We start from the raw sequence: 15,813 nt of genomic DNA on the forward strand, positions 1-15,813 counted from the left end.
TGGAACTCCCACAGGGTTGCCATAAGAGAACATGGGTACTCCCATGTCTGCCGATGCTAGGGAGAAGGAGACCAAGGCCCTCTCTCTGGCTAGGGCCCTTGAAGAAGCAGTTGGGTCTCAAGATGAATTAGAGAGGCTGAACAAGCAACTTAGAGTGGAGATGGAGGATCTCATGAGCTCAAAGGAGGACGTCGGGAAGAACGTCTATGAGTTGGAGAAGTCTAAGCCTGCTCTCGAGCAGCAGGTGGAAGAAATGAGTACTAAGCTTGAAGAGTTAGAGGCAAGAGCTTCTCAAGATGACAGGTTGCCTCAATCAAAGGAAAATGAGAAACCTGAAGAGGAGAGTCCTCTGAAAGATGCCAAGAAGTCTAAGCCAGAGCCTGTGAAGAATGGGTCTGGAGATGGTGGTGCCATAGTGCCGGCCGAGGCAGAGAAGATGGAAGATAGTTCTGCTGAACCAGTTAATGCGGCTGATATGGATGCTGAATCCAAGAGACTCGTTGTAGTGAGTAGCCAGGACCTGGTCATGAAAGACATTCCCTCTACCGTCAATGCCTTCCAGAAAGCCAGCGGTCTGCTGGGGAAGAAATATGAGGAGACAGACGACCAGCATGCAAATGTTGTCTACTACTGTGAGATGGTTCTCCTAGAGTCTGCACGAATGGGAAACAATATCCTGGGCGACCCTCTGGAGGGAATGCCAGAACATGAAGAGTCTGATAAGGACCCCAGTATCCTCAGTGCCTCCAACCCTGATGACAGAGAAAAGGATAAATTGGGAGTGCAGGTATGTGATACAATATCTGAGAGGGGTGAGAAAGATATTAAAGAAAATGGACACTCCAAGAAGACCAAGGCTGAAGAAGCTAAGGCCGATGTGTTGGAGTGGGAGATATGGGAGGGGGGGGGAGGGATATGTGGTGAGGTGAACAGGAATGTGTACGGTAAAGCCCTGGAAGGGGTATATATCTCACCTAGATGAGATAAGTAAAGTCCAGGAAGATGGCGCTGGCTTTAGCAAACCTAGTTGCTGAAGCTATTTTCTTTATTTATTCAGGGCTGGATTTTATTTGGATTGGGATGGTAAGTTTGGTAGTGCGACCTCCCAATCCACCCCCATTCCAGGGCATGGTTTTCCCTGAAAGGCGATCGCAGGTGAATACTGCTGTAATCAGTCTGGCATAAAACCAGCCCTCAATGTGTCAGTCTGGGGAAAAGGAAGTGACCTTACAGAGAGGGAAGCCTGGAGGCTTGTGTGGTCAGAGCCAGGTGGGCTGAGACCATGTGACTTAGAGAAGCTGAATCTATTACCCGTGTGGACAGTGTTTGGTGGGCTGACCTGCTGAGGCTTGGAGCCTGAGACCCTGTATTTAGAGGTGAGTCAGGGAAAACAAAGTTGTATTAGTTAGAGCCCAGACGGGCAGGAGTTTATTTTGTATACTTATGTTTTATGCTGTTGTGCCAGTGCTAATAAAGCACAGTTTGGCCCCTTAATGCTCTGGTCTGTGAAGAAGTCTGTGATGGCGACCCCCTGAGCGTGAGCAATCCCTGACCATATATACAGAATAAGAGCAGATACTGAGAATTACACCCAGTATACAGGACAGGAGAAGTGGTACTGTGCAGTGTCCAAATATACAGAATAAGAGCAGATACTGAGGATTACACCCAGAATACAAGAGAGGAGAAGTGGTACATTACAGTGTCCATATATACAGAATAAGATCAGATATTGAGAATTACACCCAGTATACAGGACAGGAGAAGTGGTACTGTGCAGTGTCCATATATACAGAATAAGAGCAGATACTGAGAATTACACCCAGTATACAGGGGAAGTGGCACTGTGCAGTGTCTATATATACAGAATAAGAGCAGATTCTGAGAATTACACCCAGTATACAGGACAGGAGTAGTGGTACTGTGCAGTGTCCATATATACAGAATAAGAGCAGATACTGAGAATTACACCCAGTATACAGGGGAAGTGGCACTGTGCAGTGTCTATATATACAGAATAAGAGCAGATTCTGAGAATTACACCCAGTATACAGGACAGGAGTAGTGGTACTGTGCAGTGTCCATATATACAGAATAAGAGCATACAATGAGAATTACACTCAGTTCAAAGAGGACCTTTCATGGGTCCAGACATTATGAAATAACTACAGTAGAAAGTTATGTATGGCATAGTGCAGGGATGTAATATTGCTTACTAGTTTGTCTGGGCGCTTCTCCGATCGCCCGCTGTGCCCCCCATTAACTATTCCCGCCTGGTATGCTAATGAATAGCATCGGTACATGGAGGAGGAGACTGCCCTGTTTCTCAATGGGCGTCTCCTTCTCCCTGGCTGTGACGCTCTCCACTGTGATTGGACAGCTCTACAGCCAGGGAGACGCAGACCTACAACCTGGCTTAATACCACACTCCCATCTAAACCTTCTCACAATATCTTACCTTACCCACCCCTTCATTCTTTTAGTTTCGGCCTGTAAACATATACATTTTTTGTACTGAATATACGTGCCCACTCTGATAGGAATTACAGCCGGGTCTGGGGGTACCTTGGATTTGTAGTTTGCGTGAATGATACTGCAGGAGGCCTTCAGTACACAGGAGACAACCCAGAACCTTTCTCCTGGGATCTCCTCCGTCCTTAAAGCAAGTTATGGGTTTAACATGATCTCTTGGTTAATCACATGCGAAATCTAAATTAGAAACCAGATCCCAAAAATGCTTAGTTTTTCTCTTGAACTGGCCAAAGTTTTTTTTATTTTTGTGAACATTTCTGGTGCATTAGGCTGTTAGTTATCCTTCTGTACTGTTGGTGATTCCATTACTAGCTGATAGGGTTACAGTTACACCTGCCAGACCATCTTCCAGTGCTCTACTTGAAAAAGCAAGACCCCAGCTATTTTTATTAAAGTATGTGAACCTTGTGAACCTTCCGAAACCTATATCAAGCTTGTGGTACTGTACAATGCCTATATACAGAATAACAGCAGATACTGAAGATTACAGAGGACAGCAGAAGTGGTACTGTGCAGTGTCCAAATCAGGGGCGTCGTTAGGTCAAAACATTCGGGGCTGGAGCCCCGGATATTTTGTCCAGTGCCCCAAATGCAGGGCCGGCGGGGGCCCACGGCACCGCCTCCTAGCTAATTTATTCACTTCACTTGCCTCTGTGTAATCTCGCATAGGCGCACTGGCAGAGGCATAGTCGAGCGAAGTGCACATGCGCCATCTTCCAGCGCACCTCGTTCGACAATGTCTCTGCCAGTGCGCCTGTGCGAGATTACACAGAGGCAAGTGAAGTGAATAAATTAGCTAGGAGGCGGCGCTGGGCGGGGAGGGGATCTGTGGTTGACACTTAGGGGGATCTGTGGATGACATTTTTGGGAATCTGTGGTGGATGACACTTAGGGGGATCTGTGGATGACATTTATGGGGGATCTGTGGATGACATTTCTGGGGGATCTGTGGATGACACTGATGGGGGATCTGTGGATGACACTTATGGGGGATCTGTGGATGAAACTGTTATGGATGATCTGTGGGGTTGCCCAGATGGCTAGACCCTTCACTGTAGTTATTAACCCCATTCAGCAGTCCCCCATTCACTGAAGGGGGACTGCTGAAAGGGGGTTAATAACTACTGTGAAGGCCCCCCCTGGTGGTGATGAGGGCGTGGCTTCATGGGGTGGAGGCGTGGCTTTACGTTGGCTCGTGCCCCGGATCTCTTCAGACTCTAGCAAAGCCCCTAGTCCAAATATACAGAATTAGAGCAGATACTGAGGATTACACCCAGTATACAGGACAGGAGAAGTGGTACTGTGCAGTGTCCATATATACAGAATAAGAGCAGATACTGAGGATTACACCACGTATACAGGACAGGGGAAGTGGTGCTGTAAAGTGTCTATATATACAGAATAAGAGCAGATACTGAGAATTATGCCCAGTATACAGGACAGGAGAAGTGTTACTGTGCAGTGTCCATATTGTGGTGAGGTGAACAGGAATGTGTACGGTAAAGCCCTGGAAGGGGTGTATATCTCACCTAGATGAGAGAAGTAAAGTCCAGGCAGATGGTACTGGCTTCAGCAAATCTAGTTGCTGAAGCTATTTTCTTTATTTATTCAGGGCTGGATTTTATTTGGATTTGGATGGTAGGTTTGGTAGTGGGACCTCCCAATCCACCCCCTTTCCAGGGCATGGTTTTCTCTGACAGGTGATCATAGGTGAAGACTGCTGTAATCAGTCTGGCATAAAACCAGTCCTCAGTGTGTCAGTCGGGGGAAGAGGAAGTGACCTTACAGAGAGGAAAGCCTGGAGGCTTGTGTGGTCAGAGCCAGGTGGGCTGAGACCATGTGTCTTAGAGAAGCCGAATCCCTTCCCCGTGTAGATGGTGCTTGGTGGGCTGACCTGCTGAGGCTTGGAGCCTGAGACCCTGTATTTAGAGGTTAGTCAGGGAAAACAAAGTTGTATTAGTTAGAGCCCAGGAGTTTATTTTGTATACTTGTTTTATGCTGATGTGAGCCGTACCTAGTAGAGCTGTACCAGTACTTAGATATGCAGCCCTAGATCAGATAGGGCTTTTGTATTACTATCTCATAAGGTCTGAGCATTTTTGCAGCCTGTCTGCTCCCTGCCCATGCTGCTTAGATATAGCAGTGGGACATATTCTATGTATCAGCTACAGACCAACTGTTAATGAGATAGACCTTGCACCACTGGTTGTCTAGATTGGTTGGGATATAGGTTGGCCCAGGGTTTATGGTGACTCTTATCCTGTGGCTAGGACTATAATACCTGCCCAGCCTGTGTGAACAACGGTGTTGTAGGGTAGTAACAAAGTGTAGTTTTATTTACCCCCACAACCTTGTGACTAAATAAAGATTTTTGTTTTGGTCCTTTTTAACATCCCCCTCTTTTTGTCAGTATTTTGGTTTATTTAGGGGTGTCTACCTGCGTTACCATTGAAATTGTAAGCCCGTTTATGCTGATGTGCACAATAAAGCACAGTTTGGCCCCTTAATCCTCTGGTCTGCGAAGAAGTCTGTGATGGCGACCCCCTAAAAGTGTACTATCCCTGACAATTGGTAGAGGATGCGGGCAACAACAGCAGGTTGCTAAAAAGCCTGGTTGCTAGGGACAATGACATGACAGAAAAGAGCAGGTGCTGCTGATTACTGCTGTGTTGGAGTTAAAGGGACAGAAGCCTCTTTGTCTGGTGGAGCAGGTGCTGCTCGTGTTATTCTGGACTATTTTTGCTGTGTTGCAAAGAAAAAAAATTGTGCGGTGATTTAAAGGGCCAGAAGCCCCAAGTAAAAGTGGCTGACCTGTTAAAAAATGTTTTTTATTTTTTTTTTGTGGTAGTCACTATCAGGTCTGTGCAGACCCACCTACAGCAAGACTGCGCAATGGATGATTCTTTGATAAAGAGATCTGATAAAGAAAGTAAACGATCATGCGAGTTGGTGATTGGGGGATGCCAGCTGTGGGTCACGCTAGAGTCCCGCAAACAAGTGTCTCGAATCATGACCGAAACTCTGGACTTCATGAAGAGGGTGTCAGAGACAGATACCACCGTGTCTCTGACCTTTGTAACGGACCATGGCTCTGTGCAATGGGAGCTCTTGAAGTGTAAGGCCCTGAAAGTGGAATTTGTGCTGGGCAAAGACTTTCCTTTATTTTGGCAGCTGTGGAGCGGAGAAAATGCTCCAAATCGTGCGGCTGGAGAATCAGAGGAAAATATGTGTGCCGTTGCTAAGGGCAACCAACGGGAGCAACCTGAGATAGAGAGCGGTTCGGCTCTCAGGAGTTCAAATGTGCCATGCAAGTGTATACAGTCCTAGAGAGGATGTCCGGAGGTGCCCTAAGGCCATTGCTGGGAGCTGTCCCGCAACAGAGAGAGTGCTGCTGGAGATGCCGTCGGACAGTGTGCGCCTGATTGTCCTATGGTCAGGAGTCATGTGACAAGGAATCAAAGGTGGGAGGTACCTAATATCCAGGAGAAGGATGATGACCTCGGTGGGGATGTTCCTGGAATCCCCTCACCTCCTGTAACTGACAAACCTGTGACGTCAATGGGTAAGACTGTTCCTATTGTTAATTGTATAGCAGATAAAATCACAGTGAACCGGCAGCAGTTGCTATATGCTGGGCCAGGAGGTGTTGAGACACCGGGACTAGAGACTGCACCGAAAATGTGCAACATTGTGGTGAATGGCAGTTCAGTCCAGGCGTTGTTGGACGCAAGGTGCCTGGTGAGCCTGGTACATGCCAGCTTGGTAGCTGGGGACTATGTGCGGAACAATCATGCGGATAGTAAGGACTATCCGGTGGCTCTCACTGAGTGTGAGACTCCAGTGGGAACTGGGACTTATGAACTTGGTGTTGCAAATGCGCTCAGGCATGATGTAATGTTGGGCCTTGATTTCTTCTGTGAGTTGTGGAGAAATGTAGACACTTCTGCAGAAAGTGACGAAAGTCCTGCAGAACCTGTACCTGTCCCTTTAAATGATAATGTGAGGGAGCTGCACATTGAAAACAATGGTGCAGAGAAGGTGCAAATTGAAAGTGTCAAGTTACTTGAAAGGAATAATGACAATATATAATGATGATGACATCCCTTTTCATTTGCCGGCTGTGGTTGGGGAAGAAGCTTCCCCTGCTGGTAAAAATGTATATGATGTAAAAATGCAGATTAGTGTTGAGAGCACACAGCTGCGGGAACCCATTGTGATAAATGTGCGGGAAAGTGTGGCAATGTTAGAGGGTGTACCACACGTACCAGAGGAGGATGTGCAGTCTCCACAGTGTACTATGGTTGTGACGAGACCAATCTCACCACATTGCATTGGAGAAGCCTGGCTGCCCGCCTGCTTCCTTTAGACTATGGCCCCATGTTGAAACGCTGATTTTCCCCTGCAAAGACTATGTGAAAGAATTTTGCTCCATGGCAATTGAACTGTCGTGTAGTCTGAGTTCCATTCACCTAATAATTGAATGCACTCAGACCTGAGCTATCTGGGGATATGTTAAATGTCTATGTTTTATGCAATAGCTGCACAGTTAAATATTCTTATGTCTTTTATTGTCTTTTGCTACCATGTGGCTAATGGAGTTTTGCCTCTGCCCTTGGAGATAAATTGGATTACTTCCCAATTGTCTCCAAGACAGAAGACATTGTGTAAAACTGTGTATTCTCTTGCCTGTGATAATTACATTAACCCATTGTGTAAGGTAATTGTATCACAGGCAGAGGGGAGGATTTTGTGTGGGAGTGTCTGAGTGTATTGTACGGGGTTACTGGTTGTTTTACAAAACCCTGTGGGTGGTACTAATGTGTAAGAATGTGTATATAAGAACAATAAACACACAGCTCTGGCTGTCCACTGCTTGACCCTCAACACGGCGCCTTGTCTCGTTCTTGGGGGGATTTATTGTATGCTGTTCCAGCTCGACTGTTAGGAGTGTAAACCTTTCATATGGTTTTTACTATTCGGCTGTATGCAGCATTCATATGGTTTCCAGTTCGGGAGCTTGGTGTTTTTAGTAGCTGCCTTTGCATCTGGAAAGGGAATATCTCTTAAACGGCTTTTACCCCCTTTTATCCCCGGGGTGCCGTTACAATGGTTACTAAGGAAGTGTCCAATGTGGGGATTAGCTCCTGTCTGCCCCTAGAGGTCATAATTAATAATAAAATGAGTGGTATATGTGAGGTATGCCGTGTGACTGAAAGCAACTCAGAGAGTGAGGCTGCCATGTCAAGGTCCTATAAAATTAAGGTGGTTAGTAGCGACCAGACGTCAGTTGTACCTGACAAGATGAGAGTTCAGTTGGGTGAAGTCAGCATAGTGTCTGAGACCCATACCCAGGCAGTGGAAGGTGACCTGACATATCAGTACAGCTGCAAACATGAGGATGCTTTCTCTCTCTCCACACTGTCCCTAGATACGCTAGAGAATGGACTAGCTAACAGGGTTGCCAAAAGAGAACATGGGTACTCCTATGTCTGCCAATGCTCGGGAGAAAGAGACCAAGACCCTCTCTCTCTGGCTAGGGCCCTTGAAGAAGCACTTGCTTCTCGAGATGATTTAGAGAGGCTGAACAAGCAACTTAGAGTTGAGCTGGATGACGTCGGGAAGAACGTCTATGAGTTGGAGAAGTCTAAGCGTGCTCTCGAGCAGCAGGTGGAAGAAATGAGGACTAATCTTGAAGAGTTAGAGTCAAGAGCTTCTCAAGATAACAGGTTGCCTAAATCAAAGGAAAATGAGAAACCTGAGAGTTCTCTGAAAGATGCCAAGAATAGCGTTGAGCAAGCACCAAAGTGCTTGTGTGCTCAAGTAGAACACTTTGCGATGCTCGATTGTTCTACCGAGCACAATGGAAGTCAATGGGAGAACCCCAGGGTGTTGGGACTCTAGTTAGGCTTAGAAGTCCCTGCTCTGACTCCATATATAGCTATGTCCATATATGGAGTCAGTGCTTGGGGACACCCCAGTGTATTTAAATCAAATTTAGCCTATATTTCATAAAAGTTTCTGCCAGGATTCAAACTCACAACCTTCTGTTTTAGAGGCAAGGCACTTAACCACTCAGCTATAATAGCTGCATAGTCAGATACTTAAAAAAAAATTATGAGACTATGAAGCTATTTTCTTTTATTTATTCAGGGCTGGATTTTGTTTGGATTGGGATGGTAAGTTTGGTAGTGGGACCTCCTAATCCACCCCTATTCCATATAATGGTTTTCCCTGACAGGTGATCGCAGGTGAAGACTGCTCTAATCAGTCTGGCATAAAACCAGCCATCAGTGTGTCAGTCTGGGGAAGAGGAAGTGATCTTACAGAGAGGGAAGCCTGAAGGCTTGTGTGGTCAGAGTCAGGTGGGCTGAGACAATGTGGCTTAGAGAAGCTGAATTTCTTCCTCGTGTGGACTGTTTCTGGTGGGCTGACCTGCTGAGGCTTGGAGCCTGAGACATTGTATTTAGAGGTGAGTCAGGGAAAACAAAGTTGTATTAGAGCCCAGACGGGCAGGAGTTTATTTTGTATACTTATGTTTTATGCTGATGTGCTACAATAAAGCACAGTTTGGCCGCTTAATCCTCTGGTCTGCGAAGAAGTCTGAGATGGCGACCCCCTGAGAGTGAGCGATCCGTGACAATATATACAAAATAAGACCAGATACCGAGAATTACACCCAGTATACAGGATAGGAGAAGTGGTACTGTGCAGTGTCTATATATACAGAATAAGAGCAGATACTGAGAATTACACCCAGTATACAGCACAGGAGAAGTGGTACTGTGCATTGTCCATATATACAGAATAATAGCAGATACTGAAAATTACACCCAGTATACAGCACAGGAGAAGTGTTACTGTGCATTGTCTATATATACTGAATAAGAGCAAATACTCAGAATTACACACAGCATACAGGAGAAGTGGTACTGTGCAGTGTCCATATATACAGAATAAGAGCAGATTATTATAATTACATCCAGTATACAGGGAAGGAGAAGTGGTACTGTGCATTGTCTATATATACTGAATAAGAGCAAATACTGATAATTACATCCAGTATACAGGACAGAAGTAGTACTGTGCAGTGTCCATATATACAGAATAAGGGCAGATACTGAGAATTACACCCAGTATACAGGAGAAGTGGTACTGTGCAGTGTCCATATATACAGAATAAGGGCAGATATTGAGAATTACACCCAGTATACAGGAGAAGTGGTACTATGCAGTGTCCATATATACAGAATAAAAGCAGATACTGAGAATTACACCCAGTATACAGGACAGGAGAAGTGGTGGGAGGAGTTGCTGTTCCTTCCTGTTCCTGTTTCCTGTTTCCTGTTGTTTGTGGGTGGGTGAGGTCCGGGAGGCTTACCAGCGCTTTGTTTGCTGGGGGAATTGCTACCCTTTCCCCAGGGGGTGGCAGTTTCTCCCGGTATGGATCCCCGGGCCTCCGGCTGCCGGCGTTCATCACCACGTGTCGGCAGCCGTGGCGGAGATGCGCGAGTGGAGAGGAGGGCCTCCAGGACTGGAGACCTGGGCTTAGATACCTCGACGCTACTGGAGGTGGACGACGACGCGGATGTGAAGATTCCGCAGCAAGCGGCCGCAAGGTCGCAGGTAATGGAGGGCAGCCCCGCAAGTGCCGCGGGCAGGAGGGGCCCTGCTACTAGGAGCGGCCGCGATCCCTGCAGTGAGCCCAATGGAGTGCCAGGTGAGGTCCGGAGGGGTCCCAGGAGAGCAGCCAGCTTGGGATCCTCTCTGGACATTTTGAGTCAGCACCCAAGAAAACAGGATGCTGTGGAAAGGCCCGCTGCTGCACAAGCAGCGGGTGGAAACATGAAAAGTGCAGTGGCTGGACAAGCTGCCGGACGGACCGTTGGACGGGATACAGGGAAGGCTGTGGAGAAGGTGACGAGGCCAGAGGCTGAGGTAGGTGATTCAGCATGTGGTGTGTCTGTGTCGGTGCCTCAGCCCGGCAACAAAGTTACTGTAAAGAAGCATGGTGTCGGGGGTTCTTCCTGCCCAGCGGTTGAGAGACTGCATAATTGGGGTACTTTGGGCCCTAAGGAGTCTCCAAAAACCTTTTCCTCCCGGGTAGCATATTTCCTGAACATGCATGAGGAGGTCAAGAGGGAATTAAAAAGACTGAATGTGGAATTTAAAAATGTACAAATGCAACTTAAAATGGCGCCTAAGACAAAGAAGGCAATCCTCTCCTCCAGACTGGTGAGGTTGGAGGAGATAATCGCGGTTTTTGAGGAGAAGAGGGCCGCCATTGTGGAAAATGGCGGCCCATTCTTGGAGAAATTCAGGAATGACTGCAGGTTTCAGGGTATGTCTGGACTGTCTGGTACGCCTGGCCCCAGTTTGTCAGGGCAGCAGGCTGGAAGCCAGGGGAAGGTGGTACCAGGAACACAGGATTCGGAGGCGGACTCTCTGCCTTGTGGCCAGGGGGACCCCTCAGACCTGATTGCGGCCGCCTCCGGGGATGAAAGCGGGTCTGGGGGAAGGCTAATGCTGGAAGTCAGGCAGCTGGAGTCCCCGGTGGGCAGACTGTATTTTGGGGATGAGGAGGTCCCTGAGGATGAGCTGGTGAAAATCAGAAAGAAGAAAAATAAAACTGTAACGGAAGAAGTGCTTCGATTTGTGCCTTTTGAATCCGCTGCTGTGCCCAGCCCGGTTCCTGTAGTGGAATCGGGTCAAACAGTGCGGGAGATTAATTCTAAGATGGTGACGGGAGGTGCCCCCCCTTCCTGTAGTGGTAGGGTGGTCACAGGAAGCGCAGGGGGTAAAACCCCAAACAGTGTGGCGGACAAGGATGTGGTGATTGTGGACAAGGTTCAAGGTGGTGGTGCTGAGAAAGAGGATGTAAAGACTTTGGAACCTGGAGAGAACACTATGGTCGATTATCCCAGGACTGTGCGGGCCGTGGGGGGTGCGGGAGATGGGGAGTCCCCTGCGGGTTTTGCGGGGGGCTCCTCAGGGCCCGCCCCCAGTGATTCTCCGGTCTCTTTAGGGAACCCGACCAGTCCAGGGGGAGTGAAAGGTGATGCAAATGTGGTTGTTAATGGGATTGTGGGTAATAATGTGCAGGTGGCTGTGGGGGTGAATGAGAACGTAGACGAGGTTATAAATGAGGATACAAATGAATTGGTGAATGGGATTGTGGATGAGGAAGAAATTGAGATGGTGGATGAGGAAGCTTTGATTGAGGAGTATATTGCGGATACGGAAGTGGATGAAGAGGAGGAAGTTATGCGGAAGGAAGCAATGAGGAAGGATGTGAGAGAGAGGATGGCAAAAACAAAGACGTATGCGGGTGTTGTTTCGGGTGACTTTTTGCCCAAGGTTTCGGGCGGGGGTGACTTGCAACGGCGCCTCCTGGAGGCCCTAAAAAAAGGACCGGGAACTTCCATACAGGTAGAGGGAGGGTCGGTTGACCTGGCTTTCTGGACAGAAAGGCATGGTTTTAGGGCCTTCCGAGAACAAAGGAGGGGTGAGATCGTATGGACTCACCCCACACCGGGGAGGGACCGTAGGAATGTGGCCCGTCTCTATTGGAGGAGTAAGGAAGCAGCAGTTCCTTCTAGGAAGACTGTTGTGGAACTTCTCCTGGGGGCGGGGTTTGTCGCGAATGACATCTTTGCGCTCATACATCCCTACGGCACCGCTATGTTCGACGTCAGCTTTGTTAGGCCGGAGGGTTTGGAGCTTTTCTGGTCTAAATATGAGCTGATGAAGAACACCCCGGAGTGGCGGGGTTTTGCCGTCGAGGCCATCACCCGCCAATCGACTGTGAAGACAGTGACCGTTTTGACCTGTAATGAATCACTGTCTAGTGTAGACATCATGACTTGGCTCAGTCGATATGGTAGGGTGGGGCAGTTCCCCGCCAAGGTGCTCGATGAGCATGGCATCTGGTCAGGTGCCTGGACCTTCAGCGTGGAGCTGTTTGATCGGGGCAATTCTGTTGCTCATATTCCCTCCTCTGCCTTCATAGGAAGGGATAGGATTATGGTGTTCTATAGGGGCCAGCCAAAGGTCTGTCACAAGTGCGGCAGTCCCACCCACTTCAGCGCACAATGCGATGTTCGCATGTGTGCGAAGTGTGGGGACACTGGTCATCTTGCCGCATCTTGTAGGCGGATCCGGTGCAACCTCTGTGGGGACCTAGGTCACCCGTTTAGTCGCTGTCCGCTTGCCTTCGCCAACAGGGTTCAGGGCCGGGCTCAAGATCAGGCAGGCACTAGCCGCGAGGCTGGGTCTGTGGTTGGGGAGGAGCCTGCTGCCGGGACTGAATCAGTTGGTGAGGGGACAAGCGCTGGAACTACTAGCGCTGGAAGAAGCAGGCAGGATCCGAAGAAGCAAAGGCCGTCCAAGATCAGGCGGCTAGAACAACGCCGTAAGGATAGGGAACAGGTAGCAGCTGATCCTTCAGCTGGTCTTTTGGCTGGTCTGGCTGAGGATCCCGGTTGTAGTGACCCGGGGTACAGCGACGATGGGGAACCAGAGGCCCAACCTGTGGAGGCTAACCCATCCGCCAACCCTGTCTCCTCGTACGGCGAAAGCTTGGACGAGGGTGGCAGAGCGTGGTTGGAGGGTAGGAGGAACAAGCGGAGTAAGAAGAAGAAGAAAGGAGAGGGTCGTAAGCCCTCTCTGGAGTGGGACCCATCTGTCCCACTCATCCTTGACCAGAGGCCTAAGGAAGGATCAACTGGGTCCCCTCTGGTGGAAGTCTCTAATCGGTACCAGGCCCTTGACGAGGATCCCCCAACTGCTTCAGCTGGGGGGGAGGAGGGTGTGGTGCCAGAACGCGTGGGGGCCTCCTCGCAGGCTGCCGGGCCCTGTCCTTCGGGGGGTAAATTACCTTCTGGAGGGGGGGCCAAGCCTGGAACCTTGGGCAAAAAGGATGGTATGGATGTCTCTGTATGTTTGAAAAGACAGAAGGAGTGTGATGGTTCAGATGAAAATGCTGATGGTGGTGGGGTGGGGAAAAAGAAGGCTATCTAACTCGATCATCAATGATGGCGGAACTCACCCCGTTGACACTGGCAAGCATTAACGTTGCCAGTATTAAGTCAGACGCAGCTCGTTTCCTGGCCTTTGATTTTTTCAGCCGTATTGAAGCTGATATTTTGTTTTTGCAAGAGACCTGGTTAACAAGTACAACTCTGCTGGCAAAAGCCAAGCGAGAATGGCGGCTAGGTCCGTCTTTCTGGTCTCTTGCGGCCGAGCCACGTAGCGGGGTGGCGGTACTTTTTAAGACCGCCGAAAGAGTGGAATGCAGGAGGATAATCGAGTTAGAAATGGGAAGGTGCCTGATTTTAGATGTCCTCATGGGGAGACAAGAATTGAGACTAATAAACATCTACGGCCCACAGAGTAAGTGGGACCGCAAGTGTCTCCTCATGAGGATTAAGCCTTTTCTTTTTACCAGCCGGCAAGTGATCTTTGGAGGGGACTTCAACAATGTGACGAGGGCCTGTGATAGGGGAGGCTCCAAAGGTGGGCTGGATGCTGATAGCATTGTGTTGTCTAGGATAGTTGAGGATACTCGTCTGGTGGACGCCCATTTACGGCATAAGCCAGACCACGTGGATTTCACCTTTCATCAGGGAAATCGTAGGTCTAGAATAGATAGGTTTTATTTAAAGGAGGAGGCTGTTTTCTCGGCTTTAGAAGCCGTGGAAGTGGAATTCTCCGACCACTGTTTGATTATTTTTTCTTTGAATGTTGCAGAGACTCCCTGTATGGGCAGAGGTATGTGGAAGCTAAATTCATCTCTCCTGGAAGAAGTGACAATAAGACAGTCCTTTGAGGATTTCCTTCAGAGCCAGGAACCCTTGGTGGACCTCTGCAACAGTAAGTCGGAGTGGTGGGAGATATTCAAAAAAAGGACGGCAAGGTTTTTCCGTGAGCTTTCTAACCTCAGGAGCTGGGACAGATACTGTCTGTACCAGGAACTGAGGAAGAAACTTGAAAGACTGGTTTCGACGGGGGGTAGCCGTGAGGATATCTCTCGTGTGAAATCCTTGCTCAAGAGGTGTCAGTACGATAGATACGCCTCTTTGGTAGCTGAAAGGGATTTCGGGAAGTACCGCTCACCCGACCCCTTTGGAAACTGTAAGATGGCAGTAAAAAGTAAATTTGTGGTAGGCCTGGTCGACAGTACGGGTTCCCTGAATAGGTCCAAATCAGGGATCCTGGAGGTCGTCAGGTCTTTCTACTCTCACCTCTTGGGTAGGAAAGAACTAAATCGGGACAGTTTTTCAGCTTTCTTGGCTGAAGCTATTCCCAAGGCAGGAATAGACCCCTCTCTTGATGTTTTGGCAGAACCTATCAGGCAAGAGGAAGTGGGACTGGCCATTGATGGGCTTAGGCCCAAGAAATCGCCAGGTCCGGATGGCTTAACATCCGAGTGGTACAAGGCTTTCAAGGAACAATTAGTTCCTCTCTTGACCGAGGTGTTTAACGAGTGTCTTTCCTCGGGCACTCTGCCAAAGTCAATGGGTAAGTCAGCCCTGATTATTCTGTCAAAGGGTAAAGATCCATCCCGCATTGAGAACTGGAGACCCATATCGCTTCTCAATGTGGACAGGAAGATTCTGGCAAAAATACTTTTCTGCAGATTGGTGAAGTTTGCACCGAGACTTCTTTCTGGGGCTCAGCACTGCTCTGTTCCCGGTCGGAGCGCTTTTAGCGCCGTTCTCAGTGTCCGAGAAGCCGTGGAGCGGGGCAGGGCGGGTGTTTGGAAAGGGTTTCTGTTATCTTTGGACCAGGCAAAGGCTTTTGACCGGGTGAACCATGAGTACCTGTGGTCTGTTCTCTTGTGGTATGGTCTACCAGGGAGGTTTGTAGACTGGTTAAAAACTTTGTACAAAGGGGCGGAGAGTTTCCCGTTGATTAACGGTTGGTCGGGTCGACCTTTTGAGGTGGCTTCTGGTGTCCGCCAGGGATGTCCTTTAAGCCCTTTGCTGTATGTGTTTGCGATTGATCCCTTCATTAGAAGGGTAGATCGTGGACCGTTGGCGGGGGTGCGGATGGAACTGGTGGTGCGGGGGCCATCTCTGAAGGTGGTGGCATACGCCGATGATGTCTCCATTCTTGCCTCCTCGGAGGATGAGGTGAGCTGGGTGATGTCGGAGGTGGACTGCTATTCAGAGGTTTCTGGGTCTCAGATCAACTGGGACAAATGTGAGACTCTCTGGCTGGGGGAAGGGGATCCTGTTTTCGATCTCCAGGGCACTCTTCCAGAACCTCAGAAGTCCGTAAAGA

The 15,813-nt window shown here is 48.8% G+C and overlaps 1 protein-coding gene across 1 annotated transcript in view; it reads left to right on the plus strand.

The window, feature by feature from the left end:
• Window positions 1–15,813, plus strand: part of LOC120981117 (fatty acyl-CoA hydrolase precursor, medium chain-like) — a 675,808-nt gene that overhangs the window by 261,398 nt on the left and 398,597 nt on the right. The window lies entirely within an intron of this gene.

The sequence above is a fragment of the Bufo bufo genome, chromosome 10 (genome assembly GCF_905171765.1).
Source record: "Bufo bufo chromosome 10, aBufBuf1.1, whole genome shotgun sequence".
Lineage (NCBI taxonomy): Eukaryota > Metazoa > Chordata > Amphibia > Anura > Bufonidae > Bufo > Bufo bufo.